Source organism: Ahaetulla prasina, chromosome 3 (genome assembly GCF_028640845.1).
Source record: "Ahaetulla prasina isolate Xishuangbanna chromosome 3, ASM2864084v1, whole genome shotgun sequence".
Taxonomy (NCBI): Eukaryota; Metazoa; Chordata; class Lepidosauria; order Squamata; family Colubridae; genus Ahaetulla; species Ahaetulla prasina.
Genome location: NC_080541.1, coordinates 134426217 through 134445792, shown reverse-complemented (window position 1 = coordinate 134445792; position 19576 = coordinate 134426217).

Here is a 19576-nt window from a genome sequence, read left to right as displayed (position 1 = left end):
GTGATTTTTATACTGTCTGTCTGTTACTGTCTGTCAGTGTAGGATTGCACTGACTTTTTTGGTGGCTACAGCACACTGCTGGGCCATACTTATGTGCTTATCCACTAGGGCTCCTAAATCCTTCTCACAGTTACTATTGTTGAGCAAAGTACCACCTATTCTATACCTGTCCATTTGGTTTTTCTTGCCTAAGTGTAAGGCTTCCTTTTCTCATTATAGAATTGCATTGTGTTGGATAGGACTGTAGGAGATGACCAGGCTGAGACTGATGGAGAGGGCAAGGGCATCATCAGTTTGGGGTCCCTTTGCACCCAGCCCTCTTTGAATTCATTGATTCTTAGGTGCTGCCAATTTGCCTTGACATTAGTAGTACAGATTTTTGTTTAAAGATAGCATGGAATAAATGTGAACTCATTTGAAAATCCTTGTTCCTGATTTCTTGTGCCTGACCAGGGGTCATGTTTGAGTCTGTCTAGATCCTTCTAGGTCCTGACCCTATCTTCTAAGTGTTAGCTAACACCCAACTTGGTGTCATCTGCAAATTTGATGAGTTCCCTTTTTATAACTTCATCTAAAATATTTATGAAGATGATCTTGAATACTGGGCGTAAGAAAGAACCTTGGGGTACCCTGCTGCATATATCTCCATATAAGAGATAGTTCCATTTAGGACTACACATTGAGTGTGATTGGCCATCCAGTTGCAAATTCATCTGGTAGTGATACTGTCTATCCCACATTTTTCTAACTTGCCAAGAAGTAGGCTGTGGTCTAATTTGTCCAATGTCTTACTGAAGTGCAGTTGTCGTTCTTGATTTCTTATTTATAAATCCCATCTTTCAATTCATGTAAGCAAAAATTCTTCCATTACTATTACTATTGGATTGATTTACTTATTTAAATTATTCTTCCTTGATAAATAGACAATTTTTCAGTTGCTTTGGAAGCTTTGATGTGATAGTCTTCTGGGTGCAATTCAAGGTGTTGGTTACCACCTTTAAAGCGCTCCATGGCATAGGACCGGGGTATCTATGGGACCGCCTGCTGCCACCAATAGCCTCCCAATGACCTGTGCGCTCCCATAGGGAGGGCCTCTTCAGGGTACCATCAGTCAAACAATGCCGACTGGCGACGCCCAGGGGGAGGGCCTTTTCTGTGGGGGCTCCTGCCCTCTGGAATGAGCTCCCTCCAGGGATACGTCAACTCCCCGACCTCCGGACCTTTCGACGCGAGCTGAAAATTTTCTTGTTTTATCGTGCAGGGTTGGCCTAACGTATTTTAAAGCTGGGTTTTTATTATGGTTTTACTACTTTTTATTTACTTCGGCCTTTAATTGAATATAGATTTTTAAACATTTCTTAATTTTTGTAAGTCTGCTTTTTATCTGACTGTAAACCGCCCTGAGTCCTTCGGGAGAAGGGCGGTATAGAAATTGAATAAATAAATAAATAAATAAATAAATAAATAAATAAATAAATAAATAAATAAATAAATAAATAAATAAATAAATAAATAAATAAATAAATAAATAAATAAATAAATAAATAAATAAATAAATAAATAAATAAATAAATAATAAATAGTCATTCCTGAATTCCTTCTGTGTCATTTGTTTCTTTTCTCCATTCTCTTTATTTGTTCCAGAAAGTCTTCAGTATTGAAATAAACTGATGTAGCCTGTCCTACTGCATTTAATCAAAACAAATTATAAAATAAAAGAATGAAAGCTAGAGCAAATAAGGTAAAATAAAAAATAAATTTAAAGAGCACATAGGCCAGTGATGTCTAACCTTTTTGCCATCGCGTGCAAGATTGGGGGGGGGAGGTTCATGAGCATGTGTGCCCACACCCATAATTCTATGCGCCCCACCCTGCACATGTGCGCACAACCCCCTTCCCTCCTGCTCCTGGCACATGATGGCCTGATAGGCCCGTATTTTTTCCTCACCTGACTCCAGATCCTCTCTAAGCATCTGGGGAGGCTGAAAACAGCCTTCCCCACCCCCTCGGAGGCCCTCCGGAGGCCCAACATGGCCCGTTTTTCAACTTCCGATTGGACAGGAAATGACGTTTTTTGCAGTCCCCTGCCTTCAGAGCTTCTCTAGGAGTCTCTGGAGGCTGGGGACAGCAAAAAATGTTACTTCCTGTCCAACCGGAAGTTGGAAAACGGGCCGTTTTGGGCCTCCAGAGGGCCTGGGGAAGGCTGTTTTCACCCTCCCTAGATGCATAGAGAGGATCTGGAGCCAGGTGAGAAAGAAAAACGGGTCTTCCCCACCCACCCCAGGCCCTCAGGAGGCAGGAAACAGCCTGTTTTCCTACTTCTGGTGGGCCCAGAAGGCCCAAAAATCACCTCGCTGGCGTGCACATGCGTGCTGGAGCTGAGCTGGGGTGCCCGCTGATATGGCTACCGTGTCACCTGTGGCATGTGTGCCATAGGTTCGCCATCACGGACATAGCAATCTCATGTGAACAATTTAGTGATTAGAGTGAGAAGAGATGATAAGATTAACTTGTTGAATATATTGTTTAAATGAAGATGACAATGATGTATCTGCATATATTAAAAAAGAAAAATTACATGGGGTGTACTTACTTTTTCATATGACTGTAGCTCAGTTTGGAAGGGGAGACTTTTACTGCTGTTGAGATCATTCAGGCAAGAGGGGACATATTTTCTTTGATGGACTACCTTATTCAGGAGTAAAAACAGCTGTTCTACTGCATTAATACTTCAACCCTAAGTAGCAGGGAAAGGAAAATATTGTTGAAGTCTATTATAACACAACATACTTATGTCACATTGCTAAGAGTTGTGAACAAGCTTCTTTCCCTATCCTCCATTGTGTGTATTTATGCACAAGTACATCTGGACTTACACTTACAGTACTTAAACAATCCTTGTCTAAAATTGATCTCAAAAATATGCCTGTGAAATAGACTTCTAAGAGCTTTGTTCACTCATTTTACTTATATAATTGCAGCTCTGTGGCAGATAAAAAGCAATTGTTCATTCTGGCATCTTGCTCTTCCTTTTCTTCTCAAATGTCTATATGGAAAATGAACATCATTATGTCAGTAACTTATCCTTGATTATGTTGAGCTGAACAAGAGAAAATCTGGCTCACTAAATATCGAGGCGCTACTCCCAGCATCCTCAGCTAACATGGAAAACAATGAGGGATTCTAGGAACAGACGTACAGCAACAGCTCTAATTCTTTGAGTTCCAATTATTCAATAAACTCAGCTGAGTTCCAGTGCACATCAATTATCTATATATAGAAGAAAATTTAGCCCCCTGTGTGCCTTCTCTTCATTTACAGCAGCTACTAATTCCAATAACTGGCAAATAAAATTTTCAATATTGTACTGAAATATGACATTTTCCAGTACATCTTGTGTAATTCAGTAAGAATATCACAACATCGAAATCTTCATAATTCATGATAATGTTGTCTGTCAGTTGTGCAATGAGTAGGTATTTTGAATTTTTTAATAGATATCCATGACATTTATTTATTTGTATTTATTAATCATATTTGCATAGCTGCCCCTCTCACAAAGGCAATCCTGTGAGACACAATGGATAAATAATGCATTGCTGTGGAGAGCTTGTTACAAATTGATTGCCATAGAATATGCCCTATCAGAAATTTGGAATCAGTGAGCTGTCACTAGATTATTTTCTGCTCTAGTATCTACTGAATACTATTAGCATCATAATAAGGTATAATGATTGACAGTCTCTACAGTCTTCCACTCTGGTGAGCATTATGATAGTGCCTTTAATGATGGATCTTTTTAAAATTTTGCATCAATTTAGTAATTGTCTCCAAATTTAAATTGATCAGCTTATTTTTTTTAGCAAATAGTCCTCATCTTTTAGGAAATAGCAAATTATGGCAATTGTATTCTAAATAATTTTTTTATTATTGTTTTATTATAAAATGTGGTTATAAATATGATTATAAATATTATGGATACAACTTAAGCAATCTATTTCTTTTAAAAATATGACTCGTAACTGTTTTAACAAATTGGCTTTAAGTGTCTGTGAAATAGAAGTTAGCTATTATGTTGGCTTTTTTTTGACTGAGAATGTGATTTTTATTTTTTTATTTTTGCCGCTTTTCTTTAATATGCAGCTACTATCTTATCAATCCTTTACTGAATGGGAATCTAGAAATTTCTATGGCTACCTACCAAATGGTGTGACTAAATGTATGGGATCAATAATTTGTTATGTTATTATATAGACTAATTTTGCTTGTCTCCTTTATTGTTCAGATAGAAATGCTTCTGTATTATTTATATAAATAAAAGGGATGGTGGTAGACATTATTTTCTTATCAGTTAAAATACCCCTGAGATTTTATTAGTAAGTATGGTTTCCCCTCAAACATCAATTAATAAAATTTTGGTTACAATCATTGGCCACTCCAAAATCAGGATATTCATGCAAAAAACATGTTCGTAAGATCTGTATAAAATTCATTGTCTCACTAATTCCCACTATCCAAATTATTGAAGAGTCCTTTGTAGATTGATTAAACTGTAGCACCAAATGTGGAGAAAGAGGGAGGGAGGGAGGGAGGGAGGGAGGGAGGGAGGGAGGGAGGGAGAGAGAGAGAGAGAGAGAGAGAGAGAGAGAGAGAGAGAGAGAGAGAGAGAGAATGAATGAATAAAATAGAGCAGACGTACTTGGACTTGGACTTTTAGACAAAAAAGAAGCCATATGAGTTGCACAGATATATTAATAAAAAAGCAGTTCAACAAAATACGAGTCAAGGTCTCAATCTTTATGGAGGTGTACGGAGAGATACTGTACTTCTCCTGTAGAGGTGTTACTAAATTTACCCTCCAAGACATCTGTTGGTAAAACCTTAAGGTGAGCCAGTTTCTCCATCAACCATGATATAATTAGTAATAACAAACTGTTTCAAATATGTTACAGCATCTATTTCATAATGCTGTGTTATTAGAACATGATATAGTCTCTGTGTTGCATAACAATAGATTCACCTTTCACTAATGTAATGAACATAAGGACAATGAACTTCCACTTTATAAATCATAAAGGGAAATAAAGAAAAAAAAAAGCACAGGAGAAACAAAATGTTATTCTGTGACAATTTATTTAATTCCAATGATTGTGCAGAACACTGTAAAATAATCTTATTAATCGTTGGACTGGGCTTCCTGTTTTAGTCTTAATAGTCTATTGAGCAGTTGAATTCAAAGCTGTTGTTATAAGGATGCAATATTCAACTGACTCAACAACTGAAAAGGCTGTGCTGATAAAGAGATCTAACTAAATGAATAAAAGCTCTAAATTCATATTTTGGAATCAAGGGTGATATCTACTTTTCTTCAAAAAAATCAATGAAGAAAAGTATTACGTCACTCAAATTGGTTTCTCATGGATCCATATTTTTACCTTTTCCAGGACAGAAATTTCCAGGACTGGATTCTGGGCAGAGGTAATTTTGCTGGTTAATGTTTCTAATCCAGATAGAAAATCAGTATCTGTGCTTGTTTATGGTACATCTAGTGTAATTTATACAGCAGTTATTCTGGTTGAATGATTTTCTATCCTGTTACACAGTGATAAGATTTAAATTATTCCTGCTGTTGAAGATGAACAGAATAATTAAATAGTTGAGTTGTTTACTATGATTCAAAAATATTAAGTATTCCCTCTCAAAAGTTCAGGTTCCTAGAGATAAATTTTGTGTTTTTTGGTGGACCATTTCCCACTTGTGCTCATGGTAATTACCTAGGCAATTTTTTCTAAGTAATTTGAGCATCTGGTTGCTATTAAAAGTCATTAAAAACAAATGAAAGATTATACTTAGTTATTTTTTTTTATTTAAGACGCATATTTGGAACCACATTGTAAGACTCCTTAGAAATAATATTTGATGTAAAAAAAAAACTACTTTTTGTGATTCCCTGGCACTGTAGGAACTTTCAAGTTCCCATTTACAGATTGCTATAATATCTTTAAAATGCTCTAGGCACGACATTTTAGAAGAGAATTGCAATGTTAAACAATGGATACTTGAATATTGATATATTTGATATAAATATTATGCCTTCATTGTATATACTTATATGTTCATCTGCTGTAAATATAGTTAGTTGTTTCCAAGGACATATGTGATGCCATTTTCTATACAAAAAAGAAACAACCTGCTTTTCTTTGGAAGTATTTATAATTTTGATAATAGTCTTTGAGGTTTTTGGAAACCCAGTGGTTTGCAGAAGACACGTTAATGCCCTTTAATGAAATAATTATTCTAATAGAAACCTCTGGAGTGACAAGAGGATAGATCCTGGGTGGCGTTCTTTTAATGAAAAAAAATCTGAGTATAATTTTATTGTAATTATCCTAAATGTTAATCCATGTTAGTATTTATATGTGAATATTTGTCCCATAAAAGTGTTCCGAAATAACTATATTTATATTTCCTGCTTCTGAGGTACCAATGAGCATTGATTATGTTATCTAGGAAATAAGATAAGCTGTGTTGGGTTTTTAAGAAAAAAGTACAACTCATAATTAGGCAATACTTTTATCAGGATTAGTCTAATAAAAAACTGTAAATAAATTTTGAGATTTTTTCATCAGTGGAAATAGAAGAAAAATGTGATGATATGATATTATTTTATGGTCAGAACCTTAAGTTTAGAGAAGAAAGTAGATTCAAATGGATTTAGGTGAATTTCACATTATATTGAGGATTGTTGGGACAAATGTACTGGCAGAATCCCTTGTTAAAAGAAATCTAACTGGCAGACATGATATTCATTTGTGCTTTGTGTTTTCTAGGGAACCTGTAGATTAAGTCAAATGTGAAAAAATGACCCAAGTAATAATTGAAGGTTCTTTATGAAATATATTAGCCTTGTGAACTATTGCACTTTTAGAGAAAAAATTGCCTATTTCTTTGTTCCATCCAAAAGATGGGATTTGAATCTTAACTCATTTCTAAAAGAAAAAAATATGTTTCTCAACTACTGCTTTGCACAATTTTTTTTATAAAAATGGAAATTTTCTAGTTTGTAGTTAAGAGGATGGATCTGTTCATACTTATCGTATGTCCTATAATATTAGCAATATTACTTTCAAATAGTGGGAAGTTGTGAAATCTGCTCTGCAGTGCATCCAGTGCTTTGTTTTTTTAATATGTAAATAGGAGACTCAGTAGAAAAGGAAGACCTGTCTACTTGTCAGTAATGGCAGTGTACAGAATGTCAAAAGTCCTTCTAATTCATCACTCGCTGCTTCAGAGGTAGAGAAGTGGTGTAAAAACAGTCGTGTAGTTTCTCCATCTAAACCAGGGGTGTCAAACTCATGGCGTCAAAGCATCGTTACGTGATGTATTGGGACTTTCTTCCCCTTCGCTAAACTGGGCATGGGTGTTGCCAGCACGTGATGCATCTGGCCCATGTGCTGGGAGTTTCATAGCCCTGATCTAAACAGTGTGAGAGATCTTGGCTTAGATTTCCTTAGTATTTTTTCCTCAGAACAGAATTTATCTTTGCTTGTTTTAAAGATAACAGGTGACAGTCACATAAACATTTGAATAACTTCCCATTTATTTTTGACATTACTTGTCTGTCAGTGTAATTGAAGCATTTCAAATCATGAAACAGGTAGATTTCTCCTCAACACACAGAACATTTTAGATTGTTGTACTATATGCAATGCTAGTTTACATAGCAGTACTTTTCAAGTTGACATCCCTCTGCAAGTATTAGTCATGTTTAAACCCTAAACTTTCAAAATAAGGATTTAGAAAGTTGATCATACATACTATTTAATTGTTTAAAAATTATTGGTGTGAATGTATGGATTAGAAGAATGGAGGTGGGATAGTTTTTCTCATTGCAATTTTATGCATGGACCGTAATTGAAATAATAGATATAAATAATAAAAATTATTTCTTAATGTGCTTACATGCTCCACATTTAATAGAGTAAAAGTGATTTTACTCAATTAATTCTTCCAGAAAATATTGTATGTATTTTGAAATGTTAATGACAATTTAATGCAATCTGTTTTCCAAAAATGTAGTCAAAGAAATATCAAAGGAAAAAAAATGTTTTGCTGGATTGGAGTGATGGTGGAATTACAATTTTCGCCAATTTTCCAATTAATAGAAACTAGCCCCGTGATGGCGAATCTGTGGTACATGTGCATGGATAGCCATATCAGTGGGTACGTGAGCTCAGCTTCAGTGCACATGAACATGCCAGCCAGCTGATTTTCGGGCCTTCTGAGCCCACTAGAAATAGGGAAACAGGCTTTTCCTGCCTCCGGAGGGCCTGGGGGGTGCACCGCACCCCCACACATGCGCACGTGACACACACACACACACACACACACACACACACACACACACACACACACACGCTCCTGGCATGCGATGGCCTGGTAGGCCCTTTTTTCTCTCTCACCTGGCTTCAGAGTCTCTCTATGAGTTTGGGGAGGGCGAAAATGGCCTTCCCCACCCCCCCAGAGGCCAGAAACTACCCATTTGCCAACTTTCAGTTGGACAGGAAGTGACTTTTTTGCTGTCCTCAGCCTCCAGAGCCTCTCTAGGAGTCTCTGGAGGCTGGGAACAGCAAAAAACATCACTTCCTGTCCAACTGGAAATTGCCAAATGGGCAGTTTCTGGCCTCCGGAGGACCTCCTGGGGGGGTGGGGTGGGGAAGGCCGTTTTTGCCCTCCCCAGACTCATAGAGAGGCTCTGGAGCCAGGTGAGAGAGAAAAAAGGGCCTACCGGGCCATCGTGTGCCAGGAGTGTTTGTGTGTGTGTTGCGTGCGCATGTGTGGGGGTACGGTGCATAGAATTATGGGTGTGGGCACATGCATGTGCGCCCCTCCGCCCCCACCTCCTGGCACGCAGTGGCAAAAAGGTTAGCCATCATGCTCTAGCCTGTTAAATTCAGGACCAAATAAATTACAGAAGGCAGCTTCAAGTGTCTTGACATATCCTTAACGAAGCGAATGGTTAATGTGAATATTAGAATGCTGTGGAATAACACTGCATTATATTGATGTAGTGAACCTATTCTGTATATATTATATATTATAGTGTTACTGTGACCATATTGTCCTGATATTATAGTGAAAAGGCTGATGTTTACGAACAGCTACCATCTCTACAGTATAGGAATCATTATTTAATATTTTGTATTATTTTCCATCATATGTTTTTTACCTCAGTTTAATTTTGGATTTCTTTACAAACAGCAACTTTGGTTTCCAGGCTATTGTTTATTGTTTTTATTATTTTCCTTTGCCTAATATTTCTTTGAAGCAGGAGATCTTTGAAAAAATCCGTAAATGGCTTGCTTGTAAAAGTTCAAGTGATGAGAATAGAACTGCAGACAAATACATTTTCTACTTGTCTGATTTGCATTGAATCAGGGAAACACTGAACCCTCTAAAATAGTGCTTCCCAAACTCTTTCTTCCATTACCCAAAATAAAGTCCTTTTTATGCAATGAAGGTAAAAAAACTTTAAGCCAATTTATCTCTTGTGATTGAGTTATGAGTCTGTGTGTCGTTATCCAAAGAAAAACCACTTTTATCCAATTTTGCGTTAATTATCCAGGTTTGGGAAGCTCCACACAATTCAGAACACATTCAATAAGAAATCCATTACGTAAACTTTATCTTCTAAAGAACTCTTTCTTCAGTTTAAAATACTTTGATTTTAGTTTGTTCAGAATTTATAATCTGTTCTTTCATTGTTTGTCCCAGCTGACACTTCTCTTGAAACCTTCTATTAAAGTCAGATCAAAGGAACTATCTTGATAATATAACCTTGCTGCAGGAAGATAGTTTATCATAAATCTGAAAGAATACCCACTGAGTGTTTCTTGTCAACCATCAGCTTTAACGTAGAGAAAATAAAAATTTCAAGCACTCCAGAAAACAAGTTTAAAGAAGACACATTTGTGTGAGATATATTTAATGAAAAAATCCTGCATTCATAGAGTTGGAAGGAACTTCAAAGTTAATCTATTATTGTTTAATACTTGTGCTATTCACCTTCTGTTTAAAAGTGCTATCTAAGGGCAATCTACTATATTCTAAGACAAACAGTTCTACTTTTAAACACATCATAAATGGATATTTCGTTTTCTTATAACTTGAGTTCTTTTGTTAAATCCAAATTTTGAAGTATTAGTGCACACTTTTTTTCCATTAATTGTGATATTTTCTTAAATCTTTTGTGACCCTTCACTTATTTATTTTCCAGGCTAAATATATCCAGTTTCTTCAGTGTTTTCTATGAATGTGTAGTCATTTGTCTATTCACCATGTTTGTCCTTTCACTTTTTTGATAATGTCTTAAAGTGCAGTGCCTGAATCCGGATCTGAAATGGATATATACATTGCCATTTTTGTATTGATGTTCTTATAGAATTATATAATGTCAAAATCAAAGAGAGTTTCACACATTTATTTATTTATTTATTTTATTCGATTTTTATACCGCCCTTCTCCCGAAGGACTCAGGGCGGTGTACAGCCAAGTAAAAATTCACTATATACACATTAAAAGAGATTAAAACAGAACATATTATAAGGTGGCCGAAAATTTAAAACAATTTAAAAAACCTTAAAATATAAATAACCCCAATAAAATTTTAATCCAGTCCCGCTTGAATAAATAGGTGCGTTTTCAGCTCACGGCGAAAAGTCCTAAGACTTTAGGTTGCCAACTGGACAATGAATATTATAATTTTACAGTGTATCTTTGTACTCTTTAAACAAGAAATCCAGATAGATTCTCATTTGGTATACTTCAACAGAAAATGTCCAAGTCAAGTTCTGTTGATGAAACAGAATACATGTAGAATTCTCCCATTGTTATGCAGCTGTTGCCAGCTGTTACAAACCAGATTTCTGGTATGCCATGCAATAATTGAACCTGGGGGGGGGGGAAACCATAGGATTTTTCCCTGTCTCCCACACAGTCTATTAATGATTGTTTGTCTTCTTCTCTAGAAAGAAATTCAAAACATGTTTTGATGTCTAATTTGCAAGATAGCAACTGCACTCACCCATCAATAGGGTTCTCAAATAGGGTTCTCAAAACATTTAACATATCTTTAAAACATATTTGACACTAGTGTATTTTTGCAAGAATTATAATATCAAACAATAAAGCAACCACAAGATATCCTAAAAGTAACCAAAGAGTTCAATCAACCCTCAATTTTACCACAGGCATCTCATAAACTTTTATAAAACATACTGAATTTGCGATTTGAATTCCAGGAAGAGCCCAACAATTTCAATTGTAATAATCAGTAGCCTGTTAAAAATAGGACTTCTATCAATATGCAAATCACATGGATAAGTAATTCCTTTAACAAGAATCATACAATTTATGAGAACCCTACTTTTTCGTTGGAAGTAGATCAGTAGAATCTAAATGTACAATTTTATCTCTATAAGTTCTATTTTATGCTATATATACCTTCATAAACTTCCTTTTTACAACCATGTAATTTGGGGTAGAAAAGAGGCGACTGGATGGAGCTGAGCATTTACTGGATGGATGCCCTTCCTAATGCCATGTGGAGTTCACAGCAGATGTTTTTTTCCCCCTTTGTGCCCTAGGAAAGAAACATTCAATCCTACCTAAGACTGAATTTCAACCTTCCGAGTGGGAGGCAAGATTCTTCTCCACCAGGCCACCATGCTGCTTTTATGTATACTTTTATGATTTGTTTTTAATCCCTCCCAGTGTTAACTTTAGTTCTCACTGGGTGAGATATTCATGTGGGGAATGGAACAAGTGATGGGACAGCCCCTCTGCCTTGTAAATTCATAATCGAGATGTCAGTGAACAGCGGTTAATCCACAGATGCACTGTTATTGTTTGCTATAGGGACCTTACGTATCTGTGCAGGTTCCTCATAGCAAGCACACTGTACCAGCTTGTCAGTGATGTAGTTAGTATGTCTTAAAAGAAATGTTGTTTCTTAATTTCTTAAAAGAAATTCCTCATCTGTTGATCCATATGCAAAAATATTATCAGAACAGGGCTTTTGAAATGTGTGAAATGATTCTGCTAACACCGGCCCCTCCATCAATGCTTCATCTTCATTGCAGTATTTGAAAGAGTATTGCCAGCTCATGGTACATCATTCAGACTGCAGAGTTAGACTGCTATGGCCTCTTGATAGGTATCAGAATAAATAAATCCCCAAAACCTGGGATATTCTACAATATTCTGCATTTCCCTGTAGAAGTCATTGCTATATTGCTTTGAGAGATACCATCAGTTATAGTACTCTTTTTATAGAAATCATGCAGTGCTTATCACTCAGTAGCACGATCTCTGCATTTCAAATGTATTTGTTGGCCCAAAAGATTCTTTTTCTTGATTGTTGGATTTAGGTACTGTATATAATAGTTTAAATACATTCCTAGTTGCAATCATTATTGCCCTGAAAAAGCCAAGAAGAGTGCCCTAAGAACCATAATGATGAGACTGAATGGGGACTAAGCTTTAAGATTTAGAGTCCATATAATATCATTTATCAGTTGATCCAAAGTCAATATCCCTGCATCTATCCATTTTTTCATAACACCATAATTTCCCCAATTTTTAAAATTGGGGTTTCCCCTAAAGTCAATTTAGCATAAGAAAAAGGGTCAGATCTTCCTTTACTAGACATTGCATCCCATAACTTTCTAATTGACAAATTGTTTCCAGAAATATTTGAATTCTTGTCTATTTTGATCCTAGTACTGTCCATTCCACCAATATACTGCATATGTCTATTCCAAATTCGCCCATATTAGAAAATTGATACTGAGTTTTGGCTTCCAGTATTTAATACTTAACTCCAGTGAAGCGTGTTCTAAGTTCAGATTTGGAAAACCAAATTCTCATTAATTCTCATTAATTGATAGTTCCATTTTCTGTAAAGACATTCTTGGAATCGAATAACCCCCTCTCAGAATATAAACTAATTTGGAAATAATATTAAGAAACTCTCTTTGCGGGTTAATAAATAGCATCTGATTTTGGAAACAAGCTTGGTACTCAGAGTGGTAGAAATGATAGCAATAGCACTTAGACATATATACCACTTCACTGTGCCTTAAAGCCCTCTCTAAGCAATTTTACAGAGTCAATATACTGCCCCCAACAATCTGGTCCCTCATTTTACCGACCTTGAAAAGATAGAAGGGTGAGTCAACCTTGAGCCAGTGAGACTCGAACTGCTAAACTGCTGGCAACCGGTAGTCAACAGAAGTAGCCTGTAGTAGTGCATTATAACCTCTGCATGATCATGATATGATAAGGACCATGTTTGATAATGATCATGAAAAATCTTGTTGCTACAATAGGGCTAGTTAGTCTAAGTATGTTGATGAAATATTTGGTTCTATTTAGTTGTAGTCTTAGGCTTTAACAGCAAACCCCTATGTATTCAGAAGTATGCATTAATGGTTCAGTTGGGATTAGTTTAAGAGTAAATATGTGCAATTAACATTATTGTTAAAATTGCACTTTGGAAGAGTTTCAAGGTAAGCTGTCCATCTGGTCAATGCACACTAGAACTCATGCAAAAGAGGCTAAAAGGAAAGAAACAGGGTCTGAGATCTAAGCTTCTTCAGCCGAATAGTTGCAAAAATCATGCTAATTTAAGTTGCAAGTATTCTTAAAGAAACATCGTAATGAATAGATGTATAAAGATAAATTTAACACGAGTCTTGTGTTGTGAAATGTTCTAATCTGCTAACTGTGAATCTAAGTTTTAATAGCGGGTCAGGTTAATTGATGAGTGAAGTGTTGACAGGCTTGCATTTTTTTTTAGTACAGCTTTACATCACTTTTGAAGTCTTTGAATTTAGGGTTGAAAGTTTTATCTATAATTTACTCATTGCTTTCATTCTGAATTTGGTTGCTCTCCAATTATTCTGAGCTTTTAGCATGATTCTTTCATACAAAATTAATAATTCTAAATATGACAAATTTTATTGACGTCTTCTTCAGAGAGAGACAGAGTTTTTATTAATTTCTTTTTATATTTTAGTTTGATTTTTCCACGACTAGGCTAAATTGCTAAAAGAAGTAATTTTATAATAGTTCTGTAAATCAAATAAGCTTTTCTTGCATTTGATTTTTAAAATCCCGCAACAATTCAGAAGATAGTAAACTACACCTCAAATTCACACAATCAGCTCTGTAGATTTTGAACAGCTAAGTGTGAGATAACTTGGATATACACAAATATTGGATTTGTGTATGCAATTATGGATGGATCAGAATGCTGCTGCTTGAGGATGAGGATGGTTACATGTTGCTGTTCTGTACAGTTTCAAGTAAAATCAAAATTCTTATTTATAAACAGATAACATGCAAATGCTTCTCCTTGAAACAGTGTTCCAATTCAGTTGTATTCATAGTATAGTCTCCCCTAATTTATATTTGTATTTTTAAAAAATTATAATTGTTTTAACAAGTTTAAACAGAAAGAGGAAAAAATACAAAAAGGAGGAAAGAAATATATGAAAAACAACAAAAGAAAGAGCAGAAAAGCAGGAAACTATTAATATATGTCATATATTAATCGTGCATCAAATGAAAACTAATAATTATTATCATACATTACAAAATGTAATAAAACCTATGTCACAGAAAAACATCTTTAGTCATTTTTGTATTAACAGATAAAATTGCTTTTTCAAAAAGTCATGCTTCTCTGGAATCTAATTCTTATTATCAAGAGTATTACTACTTTTCCAATTTCTCAGAAGTAGTTCTCTTAGCTATATCTCAAGACTGATACAACTATAACTTCTCAAAAATAATCAGTTTTCAAGTTTGGGGACATAATTTAATATTAACGTATTTAACACTGAAAAAAATTCCCAAAACGTATTTATGTACATTAAAATATTATTCCAAAAGGATAGTAGTGATTTATAATGACCCCTCAAAATTTTTACATTATGGTACTGACAGAGAAAAACTGACATTCATCCTTTCAAACCCCTTCATAATGTTCAATAAGCTAAAATACAATCTTTTCATGAACCAGTTTTAGTTTCAAATTCACTGACTCATTTTTAGCATTTTAAAGATTTGCAGCTAGTGGTGTTCTTTAATTGGCTGTTCCAGTTCTTTAATCCATGAACCACAAATGCTCTTAATGTCAACATTAACATCTTTTTCTTTTTTAGTTTTTAATATAAAAAGGATGTGGTTTTAATTTCAGATATTGATCCCATCAAGTGTATTAACAGCTCAAGTTTCTCAGACACAGCTAGAGGTGGGGTTCAGCAGGTTCTGGAGAACTGGTAGCGGAAATTTTGAGTAGTTCGGAGAACTGGTAGTAAAAATTCTGACTGGCCCTGCCCCCCATCTATTCTCTGCCTCCCAAGTCCCAGCTGATTGGGAGGAAATGGGGATTTTGCAGTATCCTTCCACTGGAGTGGGGTGGGAATGGAGATTTTACAGTATCCTTCCCCTGCCACACCCACCAAGCCATGCCATGCCCACCAAGCCACACCCACAGAACCGGTAGTAAAAATTTTTGAAACCCACCACTGGACACAGCCAAAGCATCTGGTCTATACTTTGATATAAGAATATACATAAATTGATTATATCACCACTGTTGAGAATTAGGAAGAAAAATATCCATGTCAACTTGAAAAATCTGTACTGATTACAGAGTAAATTATTTAACATAAGTACTGTATTCCAAATTCCTCCCACAATTTCCATACATGTAGTCATCTTTTATGACCTTAACTGGGATTGTCAGCTCTATCATTAAGCAAAGCTGTTGTTAAGCAATACATCAAAGGACCACCTTGTGTAGCAATAACAATTGCGGCAGTCCCAGTTATGATCATTAAACACATCCTATATATTAAAGAAGACATCATGTAACCACAACTTGTGTTCTCTTCCCAGCTTCTCCATTGACTTTGCTTGTTGAAGCCAGCTGGGAAGGTTTCAATTAGTGACCAAGTGATAATGGAATGCTATGGCCATTGTAAATGCACAATGGTTGCCATGCGCCTGAATCAAAATAATAATTAATTGCATTAAACCATTAATATAAAATTATAAAAGTATAGGTATTAAAACCTACACTTGACAAAATTACTATCAATAAACTAAACACTATTTGAATCAAGGAATCATAGAATAGGGTTGGAAGGAACCTTGGAGATCTTTTAGTCCATCATCCTCATATCATCTAGGAAAATGTTATTTTGGAATTTAGCCTGGCTCTTACCATGCTCCTGGACTTGGAAAGTAGTCAGTACCATTCTCCCCACAATTGTTTCTCTGCTACTTTCATGATTTCATTAAAACAACAGCACCACCTGTTCTTATTTTATTATCAATCCTCTGAAAGCTAAAATCATGCTTCTATAGAGGAGGAATACACTGTATGAACTTCTTGTACGGTCTAGGCTGCATAAGTACCTGGCATGCAAGAAGGAGCAGCCTGCTTTATGCTTTCCTAAAAGTGGTTTAATATTGGACTATATTGTAACCTCACCCTTTCAAATCCAACTGTGTTTTTAGAATCCCGATGGATTGGAATGACATACATTCATTTAAGATTGTATGCTAGTCTGGGAAGTTAAGAAAATATTTATTTATGTCATTAGATCCAGATATCACCGGACTCCAAGCTTACTCTGGGTAGCAAGCATGCTGGAAGAAGATAATGGCAAACCAATATTTCATGAGTTTCCATGAAATGGAAGGATTCTTGCACTTTAATGTGATTTTGGCTTAATGCACTTTTGGTTTAGTGTGCTATATGAGCCCAGCCACTGATAGATTATTCAGCAAATCTGTGATTAAGCAAGGAAGGCCCAGAAGGATGCCTGAATCCTCTTTATTTCACTACTCACTATCAATCTCCCTTTTTTTTTGTTTTTACTCTGTATTCCTCATGTAACATTTTCTGGAACTTAGAGAAAGCAAAAAGTGAAGTAGAGCAACCAGTAATTCCACATATATATGCTGAAAGGATAGGAGAACGTTAAATGAGCTGCTTTTCACATCCTTTTTTCTTTTTGTTGTTGTTGAAAGCCATCACAGAGATATGCCAATGTTCCTGGCAGTTATGGTTGCTAAGGGATGGGAAGTAGCAAAAAAAAAAAAAGGGGGGGGGCAGTATTAGGCAATCAGCACTCTCATCATGGGAGTTCATAAAACAGAGATTAGCTCCTACACTGCACCACTGTTATTGTAACTGTAGTTAAACAACCATAGTCCAGAGGTTCTCCAACTTTGCAGCACTATGACATAGGAAAGTGACAGATGAATCTATGCAACCCCCATCATGAATAAAATAGTAATTTCATTGGGACCAAACAAAACAGAAAATCCGCTAAATTATACGAAACATTCACAACAGGCATATTTATATAGGGACTACCTGAACAGGCTTTTATCACCCAACAAAAATTCTGTTTTGAGAGGTTAGGAATATAAAATAATGGTTGAAAATGATTACCATATTTTTCACAGTATAAGACACTCCCCCCCCCAAAAAAAAGAGAGTGAAAATTTGGGTGCATCTTATGTAGCCCTGTCCTCCCACTGGCCCCTACCCTTTCGCCTCTGCCTTCCAGCAATTTACCTCCTTGCAGCAAACAGCAAACTGCAAACAGTCCGTTTCAGCTTCAGCACAGCCTGATTAGCACAAGCAGTTGATTGTCGGTTGGATCGGCTTCCTGACCATCAGCTGTTTCAGGCTGCAGGGATTGCCTTTGCCTATTGCTGCACAGGGCTCCTCTGTTTACTGCTAGGAAGTAAATTGCTAGGAGGCAGATTTTTTTTTCTTTGTGCTAATCAGACTGTGCTGAAAATGAAAATGAAACTAAAGCTTGCTGTTTATTGCAACAAGGCTAATTGTTGAGAGGCAGAGGCAGATTTTTTTTCTTGTTTTCCTCCCCCAAAAAGGTAGGTGTGTCTTATAGTCCAGAGTGCCTTATACTCTGAAAAATATGGTAATGCAGTTTTGTTGCTGGTACAGAGTTGTGGGGGCTTGTTGGACCAGGAGGAAGAGGAGGAGAAGGAAGTAGAGCTATGGGTATCGGGATGAGAGTCCTGGAGAAGAATTGTGATCCCCCAGCAGTCTGCGGAGCTGGCAACAGAGTCTAACAGTGATGAGGCTGAGGAAGAGCAAGGGCCAGTCCTGGAGGCTGGGGAAGGCCCAGATAAGGGCTCTGCGTCAGAGGCAGAGATGGGACCAGGACCATCTGGAAGTGATGTGCGGGCTCCGGAGCTCCAGAGGCTGACAGTAGTGAGGCAGAGGAACAGGAGGAGCCTGTTCCTAATGCATACATGAGAAGAGCAGCTAAAGCAAAGAGGACAACTCGGGAATAGGGTCAAGAGATAATTGGCCCCTCCCATAAGGCTTAAAAGACCAGCAATGGTGTTTGGGCTCTTTGTGAGAAAACAACGTTGATAGCCTGGCTCTTTGACTTGTTGCATTATTTCTTGTTGGCGTCTTCTGCTTTTGAACTTTTGCCAAGAAAAGCCTTTGGCAGTTTGCCTAATTAGACCAAGGTTGGTGATTAGACTGAAGAGTTGTGTTATGAAGAATTTTCTTTAATAAAGTCTGTAGAACTGGGCCACCCCCTCTGCACCCAGCCAATAACAGTTCTGATAATAATGTTTTTGGCAGAGGCCCTGGCAACTTCAGCAGAAGTAATTGGGCCAGTGTCTAGAGAGTCAATAAGAAGAATAGGGGTGCCCGGAGTGGGGTCCTTGATGAGTTCTGGCAACGGGCATCTGCTCAAAGTGTCTGTGTGTCCCAAATCTTTGCCCGGTCGGTAGTTTAAACACTAGGAATAAGCAGCCAAGAAAATGGCCCATCGAGTCAATCTGGGGGAAAGGGCAATAGGTGTGGGACGGTCCCCTGCCAATAGTCCCAAAAGGGGGCAATGGTCTGTAACAATGTCAAAGTGTCTGCCAAATAAATATTCATGAATTTTTTTCATCCCTGAGACAAGCGCTAGGGCCTCTCGATCTAACTGGCTATAATTCCGTTCGGCTCCTGATAGAGTTTGTGAGAAATAAGCAACGGGAGCTTCAGCTCCATTGGATAGTTTGTGGTTCAAAACAGCCCCCATTCCGAAAGGGGATGCATCGCACACAAGAACTAATGGCAAGGTCCCATTATATTGGATCAGCAGACTGTCCTCTAACAACAGTTGCTTTACAGCTCAGAATGTATCTGCCTCGGCTTTTCCCCATGTCCAAAGGGTCTTTTTGGCTAACAGCCTGTGTAAAGGTTCTGCCACAGTAGCTTTGTCTTTAAAAAAAACTGAGTAAAAGTTCAAAAGCCCTAAAAAGGCCTGCAGTTCTACTGTTGTGTCTTGCCCGCTCTCACCGCAGCCGGGGCCGCCTTATCTGCTTCCGAACGCTGAGGAATGTCCTAGTATGCCTCCCGGCCCCAGTCCTGGCTCCATGCCCAGACAGGCTGAGGAGGAGGAAGCACCTCCCGGCCCCAGCCCTGGCTCCATGCCCAGGCAAATGGAGCAACTAGACC